At 35.3% G+C, this 10,502-nt stretch overlaps 1 non-coding gene across 1 annotated transcript; it reads left to right on the top strand.

Annotated features, from left to right (window-relative positions):
* Nucleotides 1–7,753: 7,753 nt before the first annotated feature.
* Nucleotides 7,754–7,860, top strand: LOC126010495 (U6 spliceosomal RNA). Its single transcript, XR_007496521.1, has one exon. It is a non-coding gene; the product is annotated as a U6 spliceosomal RNA (small nuclear RNA).
* Nucleotides 7,861–10,502: the final 2,642 nt, after the last annotated feature.

Below are 10,502 nucleotides of genomic sequence, written 5' to 3'. Positions count from 1 at the left end.
GTTTGAGCAGACCTGCATCATTGAGCTTCCATGGAAAACCACCAGCCTAATGGGCAGAGAATTACTTGAACTATTTCTCTGAAAACCCTCATAACTCCTTTTTAGGCCTCCCAACATTTATTTCAATATTGACTTACTCCACGTAAGTCCTTTTCTAAAATGTCTGCTATGAAATTTTTCCACTTATTTTATTATTTTTTTATGTATCCTGTTTGTCACTTGTTTAACATGATTAAAATTTCCTCTTTTAATTGTCCATTATATATGTCCATGATGTTTTCAAATACTAAACATTGGTGCAAAAAATTATATGTATATATGTATATCTTTTTTTGTTCACTAATGTAATCTTTCTTACATTTGTTATATGCTAGCATTGCATTGAGTTTTTAATTTATCTAGAGTACAGTGATATTTCTATCGGTAAGTTATTCAAGATAACTTATTTATACTTTTACTCTCTCAAGTGAAATCCTTCACTAATTTTGACCCAAATGAAGTGATTTCATTATTTTTTAAACTTTACAATTAATTAATTTAATATATATGGTGTCTGCAGTTTAAAATTTATTTTCATATTCTCCCCATCCATATATTTCCATTTTTTTATGAAGGTAGCATATAACGTTATGTGTCATGTTGGCTAAGTTGCTAAACACAGATAGTTGATGAAATAAAACTATATATTTATGTGAAGGCAATTTAGAATGTTATTAACATTGGGATCAGCAAATTTGTAATAAATTGCGCTCTGCATTTTGACTAGAAATAATTCAATCAGTTGATGATATAAAATAAAAACTAACTTTCTGTGAGGAGGAGGAAATTATACCAGAAAACTGTCCTCAAACTCAAATTACAGCTCTTTCTTGGATCTCCAGGCCAATTCTGCAGATTTTGTAATTCACTAGTCTGTACATTAACGTGTGCCAATTCCATGAAACACTCTCAACCAGTTTCATCTCATTCTCTCCATCCCCCTACCTCTCTCTGCTCTTAGTTTTGATTGTAAGTAAAACTCTTGTATAAAGAATGCTAAAATACTTGAATACAAAATTCAGAGTAGTAGAATACTGTTTAGTAACCATAGTACTAAATTTCATAATGTAATACTATATTGAGATTATATTTATATAAATTATATTTTATCCCATTTATTAAATTAGCATAAATTATGTAGAAATTCTCAATAAAATTGTTTTCATGGTTCTAAGATTGCAACGTTTTCTAAAATATATTCATTTTTCTGTTCATTTATTCAGTTGTATTTATTTTGTTTCTTTTTTTTTTTTTGGTGTTTTGGGCCACACCCATTTGATGCTCAGGGGTTACTCCTGGCTAAGTGCTCAGAAATTGCCCCTGGCTTGAGGGGACCATATGGGATGCCAGGGGATCGAACTGCAGTCCTTTCTTGGCTAGCACTTGCAAGGCAGACACCTTACCTCTAGCGCTACCTCCCCGGCCCCATATTTTGTTTCTTTGTTTTTGATTACCTTAACAGTGCACAGGACTTACTGATGGCTCTGTTCTCAGAGATCACTTCTAGAACAGATTGGGGGACCACATGTGGTGTTGGGGACAAAACTTGGTTAGGCCGCATGCAAGGCAAGAACACTAACTGCTGTACTCTGACTTTGGTCCCCAAATTGAATTTCGTTGAATTATATTTCTTCTTTAATTTTGAAAAAGTCTTCAACTTGAAGTGCTTTTTGTTTGTCTTTTTGTTTCTTTAATCTACTTCTACTCTGTGCTTTTTAAAATTGCTCTCATTTAGCTTTTTGCAACCTCAACCACCCACTGTGTTTTATAAAGAGATTCCAACTCTCAATAATAGTAGGTATATAAAAGAGATAACCACCCTGCCAGTTGGCATTTAGATAACAGAACCTTATTAACTAGCTTTCTCTAACCTTCTGTTTTTAATCAGACAATAATTCAAAGAATGCTAAATGTGTTTCATTTCTCCTCATCCCAATCTTGACTTTTAGCAAGGATTTTTCCTCTATTTTTCCTTTTGTGCAAATCAGTTAACTTTAGGTAATCACTCATTTTAGTCTGTGCATCTAAATCCTTGCTCCAAGAGCAGCCAATCTTCGAGACGTTCTCTCAACTCTGACCATAGCCCAACATATCCATAGCCCACGTGAGTGGTTTAGCTCTGACTGAATGGGGATCTCAAATCTTAACACATAAATATTAACCTTTTTAAAAAAAAAACAATATGTAGTATACAACATTGTCAAACTTAAAGGACTACAGAGAAATTGAGGAGAGAATAAATATATAAATATGACTATAGTTATACTTTATAGTTGTTAAGAGAAATAGTATTAGAATACATTTTTTAAGAAAAAAATCTTTATAATTTGACAGCCAAATAGCGTATAGTTTTATCATCTTCTGAATATAGGGAAGTCTTAGGGGAGAATGTGGTATTTTAAAAGCTGCATGAAAGAGAGCTGAGAACTCTAACAAAGCCCAAAGTCCTATTTACCAAATTATCTCCTATATTAGCATTAAATTTTCTGCTAGCTTTTCAGCGGTTTGCCGATGATGTGTTCTTTTTCACTTATGCAAGCATTTCTAAAGTTCTAAAATTTTCTAATGTTTTGACAAAAAAAAAATACTAACTAGAACTTTTGATTATTTTGTTTTAACCAACCTTTATATTTTTTTCATTGCCTCTAAAAGAAAAGCCAAAGAACATTGCCAGGAGATTTTCCTATCAAAAAACATCTTTTTCCTAGTTGAAAACACAGTTGATGCCTCTTCCTTAAAACAATGGTTGGAGGATGCCAGAGAGATAGTACATGGGTGAGGTACATGGGTTTTTGCCTAACATAAGGTAGACCTGAATTTGATCCTCAGCTTCCCTTATGGTTTCTTGAGCTCCACCAAAAGTGATTTCTCTATGCAGAGCCAGGAGGAACCCTGGAGCATTGCTGTGTGTGTTCCCTCAAAACCAAACCAAACCAAACCAAAAGAAACAACTAAAATCAGGAGTTTGAGGGAGTAAACTAATATTCTACAGCATGTAGAGTGCTTGCTTTGTACTTGGTTAACTTGGGTTTGATCCCCAAACCCCTTGAGCACCAGCAGGAGTAATTCCTGAATGTAGAGTCAAGAGTTAAGCCCTGAGCACCACAGGGTGTTGGACAAAAAGCTAAAACAACAACTACAAAATATCATGAATAAATGCTGAGAAGTCACACACACACACACACATAAATATATATAAAGAGAGAGCAATAAATATGTTTAAGCAATTAGATTTAGGGAAATAAGAAAATAAATATAAAATATAGTTTTATTTATCTTCCAATCTAAGTAAAATTTCCTCAAAGATGAGAGCCAACTAACACTAAGATTACATTGACAGCATCTGATTTCAAAAATTACTTTTCTGTGATCTCAAATTGCATATGGAAGTAGACATAGTGGATAATTTTTAAGCAATCTTAAATTATAAACTAATATACTTTAGTTATTCTTAGTGTAAAATCCTAAAAATACACTTTATTATTTTTTGCAAGTCATACCCAGCAAAGCTGTGGGGTTACTTCTGGCTCCACACTCAGAAATCACTATGGTAGCTTGGGGATCATATGGGATGCAGAGATCCAACCTAGGTAGCCTGTTTACAAGGCAAGCACCCTACCTGCTGAACTATGTCTCTAGCCCATTATATATACTTATTTAAAAATATTATACAGATTTATATTATATTTGCCATTTATTGGATGTGTAAATTGAAATTCTAAGAGCTTTTGTTTCAATTATGAAATGTGTGTTTTATTGTTGCATGTCTACCATGAAATAAATACAAAAGAGGAAGTTTAAATATTTATGATTTCTTAAAATACTGCTCTAAGTTTTTAAGATTTACAATTTTTTCATTGATAATGAAAATATAGACAATTTATTTACCTTTCTCTCAATAACATCACTACATTTCTTCCAGTAAGCATATTAATAGAATTATTTACCTCCTTTCTTCTTTAGTAATAGCTTCATCTCAAAGGTTGAGTTCATCAATAGAATCAACATTAGAGATTTTTTAATGAAAATTTCAATTCCAGATTGATCAATTCTGGCTTATGTATTACATAATTAATAAAGTAAAATTAACATAGTTCCATGTTTTATAAAATACCTTTACTTAGAATTAACTTTGCTCTTTTGTGCATTAAAGTGTGAATGATATATTATTCAATTGCTTTGGTGCTGAATAGCCACATGATATTTCTAATTATCAACATTTTCCAAGTGAACACTTAAATAGCCAATTTTAATCCACCTATTGAGAAAAAAAGTAAATGAGGGATATAGTGGTGGGTAAGGCACCTGTCTTTCATGTAGTCAATTTTGTACCCTGCACGGTTACTTGAGCTCCACCAATAGTGATTCTTGAGTTCAGAGCCAAGAGTAACTAACCCCTGAGCAATGCCAGGAGTGACCCCCCAAAACTGTGCTGCTTTCTTAAAATCATAAAATTCTACTTTTTAATAACAGATTTGTAGTGGCAATAGTACTATGTGATATCCAAATAACATTATTTAGAATAGAAATATTTTCTTAGATATACTTTTATTAAAAATGTTAGTTATTATACATGAGTCTAAATTTCAGTTGGCACATTTATTTTTAATATTCAAAAGATAACAGCATATTCAAGGCTTTTAAATCATCAGAACCAGTCTATTGTGGTGTACCCCAAGACCCACCCATATCTGGGAGGAGTTTTGGGAACCGGATAATAGGTGTAACTACCTGCAAGACCTCCCATTTCTGGGAGGGGTCTGGAAAAGGATAGATAAACCTCTGAGCCAGGGGATTCGGGCTTTTGGCCGTTTTTCTCTTGGCCCGGCTTGGTTTCCTGGCTTTTGGATCTTTGGGCCGCATGGAGCCCAAAGGGAAGATGGCTAACAGGAGATAAGATGCAGGGCTAGCAAAATATTGCTGAATGCTTAAAAGGTTAACATAGGCCACACACCTGTGGTGGCAAGGGCATGAATAAAGATGATTCTTCCTGATGGCTGCGTGTGAGTGAGTAATTTCACCTGGGCCTGGAACTCGCCGGCTGCATGGAGGTTGCAGAGCCATGTGGGCTGGATGGCATCCTCCACCATCCAGCCCCATCGTTAATTATTTAATTCTACATCTGGCGCTCCGAACTTTAACCTGAATCCTGAACCCAATAAATCAGCAACAATGGTAACATTTCTGCTTTTCAGTTTAATTTTGGCTCTTGTCGGGTGCACTGAGCCCAAAACCCTGGGCCACGTGCAACCATTCTTAAAAATGGCCGACACCCCATCTGGGGGTTCAAAGGCCATTAAAACAAGAGAGGTGAAAGCTTGCATCACCTCCAGCCCAGGCCCAAAACTAAAACTTTGTTACAAGAAACAAAAACCTGGGCCTCTTCAAAGACTTATTAAAAGTCTAAATTGGAAACGGAGGAGAAAAAAGACTGTATTTAAAGTGGACTGATTTTCTAAAAATGACCTTTGGCTTGAATTTGGATTTCGACTTTGGAAATTTCGAACTGAACTTTTAGTTTAAATCACTTGAAACTCTGAACATCCATAAGCTGCTTCCAAAGTGCGCCCGGAGGGAAAAATAAGGCAGCGGTGAAGCCCCTCCAGCATCAGAAAAGTGGCCGAAAACTTGCTTGCAAAGTGCGCCCAAAGAAAAAAAAAAAAGCTGCGAAAAGCTCCAAGCGGCTGGGCTCGGCTCGGCTGGAATCTCGGCTGGGATCGGCTTGGCTGGGCTCAGCTTTGCCCGGAAAAGCGAAAAACCTGGAATCCACGCTCCAGATCACAAACCGGCAGCGGAGCCTGGAACTACGGAAGAAAGCCACGTGGTAAGATCAGCGTGGGACAAACCAACATCTGAACTTTAAAAGTTTAAAGAAGCCACGTGGTGAGATCAGCGTGGGACAAATTAATCATCTGAACTATGGTTTTAGGTGTAGAAAATTAGTGGGTAGTAATATTTTACTCATAGTTGGTGATGGGATAAGTTTTACTTAGTTAGTAGTTAAAAAATAAAAATAAAAGGGAAGTAATTCAGTTTAGCTCATTTAAACATCTAATTTCTAACCACCTGCATCTTTGTCTTAAGTCATTTTCTTTATAATTTAAATGTGTTTTGTTGTCTTTCAGAGTTAATATTTTCAATTGCAAAATGTTTTACTGTGTATTTTAATGTACTTAGCCTGTTTTTAAAATGTATGTTATGCATGTATGCTGAAGTACTTGTGTATAGGAAAAATATAGGAACAGTGAAGTTCCCCCAATATAGTTTAAAAATATAGGAACATGAAAGTTCCGAAATAGTGCTTGGTAAAAAAGCATTAATAGAATTTTAGGTTACAGGTGTAAAGTATATTTTGCAAATAATATGTTTTTGAAAAGGGCTGGTATATTAATTTTCACTTTATTTCGTTGGCGCATGAAAATATTTTAAAAAGGGGGAAATGTGGTGTACCCCAAGACCCACCCATATCTGGGAGGAGTTTTGGGAACTGGATAATAGGTGTAACTACCTGCAAGACCTCCCATTTCTGGGAGGGGTCTGGAAAAGGATAGATAAACCTCTGAGCCAGGGGATTCGGCCCTTTTTGGCCTTTTGCCATTTCTCTTTTGGCCCGGCTTGGTTTCCTGGCTTTTGGATCTTTGGGCCGCATGGAGCCCAAAGGGAAGATGGCTAACAGGAATTAAGATGCAGGGCTAGCAAAATATTGCTGAATGCTTGAAAGGTTGACATAGGCCACACACCTGTGGTGGCAAGGGCATGAATAAAGATGATTCTTCCTGATGGCTGCCTGTGAGTGAGTGATTTCACCTGGGCCTGGGACCCGGCCGGCTGCATGGAGGTTGCAGAGCCATGTGGGCTGGATGGCATCCTCCACCATCCAGCCCCATCGTTAATTATTTAACACAACAGTCTATAAGAAATATGTTGATGAAATAATTTCTCATGACAATACTTTTAACAATCTCTATAACTAGTTTTTGAGCTAGCAAAAATGTATTAAGTTGCAGAAGGAAAACAAAAACAAAAAGTATGTTTAACATACTTTAAACATGAAAAGTGTGTTAAACAATGATAATAAAATGCTTTAATTTTTCAGAACAGATGGTATGATACCTGTGTACATAGATGAAGAGACTGAGACCCAGAAGAGTTACCTAATGGAGCCAGAATTAAACAAATATGAATGAATTAAACAACATCATAATTTTACCCAGAATCTGAGACCACAAAAGATTTGTGAAACATTATCGATCATCTTCCAGGATCATAATTATTAGTAAACATGACTACAACAAATTTACTTGAATATTATTCACACAAATCAAAGTCTCTTTCAGTGACATGGACTTATATCATGGAGAAGTTTCTGTACAAGACGACTTCATAGTTTTTGATAGTAACTAGGAAAAGCCCTCGATTTAAACTTAAGTGACTGAGAACTTTTATCATCTGATCATGTAATGAGCTGCAAATTCATCACTCAAATTCTTGCCATCAATTAAAAGATGAGTAATTTGAAATTTTATAATTGCTTTTATTCTTATCAAAGAATTGAGATCATAGAAAAACATATCACATCAAGAGGATTTAAATGAGTAGATTCAGAGATTCACAGATTAGTAAGTACTAAAACACAGTGCTGTAGCCCAAAGTAGGAGGAGTCAGTATCAATAAAACAAAGATAGAAAATAACTAATTAAATATATATCAGAGTGTGCTCGCTTCGGCAGCACATATACTAAAATTGGAATGATACAGAGAAGATTAGCATGGCCCCTGCGCAAGGATGACATGCAAATTCGTGAAGCGTTCCATATTTAAAAAAAAATATATATATATATATATATATATATATATATATATATATATATATATATATATATCTCAGAGTAATTCAATTAGGACTTAGAGGTCTAGTTTTAGCTCCCGATCCTTATTCTCATGAGTTTTGCCTACAGGAAAGTCATGGCACTATCTAAAGCTTTTTGTTTGTTTGTTTGTTTTTCAAATCTCCTGTATTACAGGTAAGGAAAGGAGAAAGTAACTTTTCTAACTTCAAATCTCTCCACCAATCTCTGGGGCAGAATATTAATCTAGGAGGTAAGGCCCTTTCATGAGATGAACCCTAGTTCCATCCCTAGTACCAAATATAGGCCCCAAGGACCTCAAGTTGTCACTCCTAGGTATAAAGCCAGGACTAGCTCCTGAATGTCCCCAAGTGTGACCTGTAATAATAAATTAGAACTTACAAAAAGTAAGGCTAGCATTCAAGAAAAGCTATTATACAAGAGTCCAATTTACTAGGTCTTGATAAAAAAAATTAATCATCCTGAGGAAAAGAAATATTCATAAAGAGGGACATCAAGTTATCTTGATACTTAATCTCAGGACCCTAGGGCACTTTCCCTCTTTCCAACTGGTATTACCAGATACAATAGGAATTGTACCTCTGTGAAATAAATATCAATAGAACCATGAGAATATACAATATTGTGGAGGGAAAACTTAACAGTTTTAGGATGAGGATATCTGAAAACAGACACTACATGTATTTGACCTAAATTATTGACAAATTTTTGTTGCATTTAAATAATAATCTCCATAGTTTTTCAAAGGTAATTTTAATTTATTGTAAATTGAACTAATTTCATAATTAATCTCTGATAATTAATTATGAGTTTATGAGATTCTGGTCAACTGCATGTTTTTTTAAACAATTTTTATTGTGACCAAATGAATAAAAATCTTTCACAGTTATATTTAAGGTACATAGTTAGAATGAATCAGGGCCATTCCCACTAGCGAGGTTGTCCTTCCTACACCCCTTTTGGCAGCATGTGTCCCATATATCCCTCTGCCACCCAGAGTGCTAGTATAACTTTCCCTCTGTGTATAGCTTATTGTAGATCAGGTATCAAATCTGTTGTTGTTGACTTTGGGTTTGCGGTTTAAGCTTGATCATTTTTTATTTCCATTCAATGTTTATATGGCTGTTTAGTCCTTGTACCATTTATTTTTATTTTCCCCCTCAATTCGTGAGGCAGAACAAGATGATTCAAGTTGTGTGGTTCTGTTGGAAAAATACAGAAAAAAAAGACAAAAAAAAAGAAGAAAAACAACAAAAACAACAAACAACAATAATTTTTTTTTAAAATAAGTCAGTAACTACCAAAAAAAAAGCACTCAGCGACAACAATAAAAAAATCACCAAATAATAACCACAAGAGTGAAAAAGAAAGAAAAGAAAGTGAAAAAATAAGAAGAAAAAGATAAATACATAGATAAATAAATAAAGGAAATAGGGTTGGTGTAGAAAGGTTTTGTGTTTCTTTTCTTCTTTTTTCTTTTTTTTTTTTTTTTTGCATAGTCACAGTAAGTATTGGGGAAATAAAAAATGGAAATTTCCTTGACCTAAAAGATTCAGGATTTGTTCACCCTTGAAGCATACTGCCATGGGAACAACTATTTGCTCTTTACATGCTTATTATCACACACCAAGGTCTTTTTATGGTTCCAGGTAAATTTCTGCTCAGTTGTGGATGATAAATTTCAGCCTCTTTAGCTAGAGATCTTGGTATTTGAACAGGTCATTGGACGAAATCTAGGATAGTTTTTCTTTAAGGTTCTAGAAGTTCTGTTCCATCGTTGTTGTAATCAGTCTTCTGCAATAAGTGGTTTTGGTTTTTGCTCAGATTCTAGTCCCAAGCCTAGAATAGAGTCTTCCATTATGATTCCAGAAGTTCTGCTCAGTTGCAGTTGTTAGAGTTAGACCTCTAGAATTAGAGATCTTGATTTTTGTACAAGTCCTAGGCTAAAGCCTAGGCTAGGATCCTTCTTATTAATCCTAGGATAAATTTTGCCTAGTCATGGTTGTCAAAGCCAGTCCTCTGTAGTTAGCACTTTTGGCTTTTGCACAGATAAATGGATGGCATGTCTTCTGATTTCATCTTATCGTTAGGTGATGAAACAGGACAATCTGCTCCTAGATCAAGTTGTTGCCATTTCCTCATTGTCAGGATGTCATATAAAAACTGTTGGTTCCAGAGGACAGTGATCATCCAACCCCGTGAGCCCGAGATCCCAGATGTAGAACTGATATAATTCCCTGCAAAAACACCAGGAACCAAACTCCCCTCAGGAAATTCAACTGCATGATTTTATAGATATTAGGAAAGATTATGTAAACAAAATGATTTGTTCTTTTGGAGAGGTCACAGCCGATGGCACTCAGGGTTACTCCTGGCGATCCACTCAGAAATTGTTCCTGAATTGGGGGACTATTTGGGTCGCTGGGGACCATATGGGATGCCCGGGGATCTAACCGTCATCCGTCTTTGGTTAGCACATGTAAGGCAAAAGCCCTACCTCTTGAGCCACCGCTCTGGCCCCCTGATCTGTTCTTGTGTTCAAGAACAAGTAATAATCCATAATATTTATATGTCAAGTTTCCTAGTTTATCTGAT

This window comes from Suncus etruscus, chromosome 5 (genome assembly GCF_024139225.1).
Source record: "Suncus etruscus isolate mSunEtr1 chromosome 5, mSunEtr1.pri.cur, whole genome shotgun sequence".
Lineage (NCBI taxonomy): Eukaryota > Metazoa > Chordata > Mammalia > Eulipotyphla > Soricidae > Suncus > Suncus etruscus.
The sequence above is the reverse complement of the archived record's forward strand: the minus strand, read 5'-3'. Positions and strand labels throughout refer to the sequence as shown.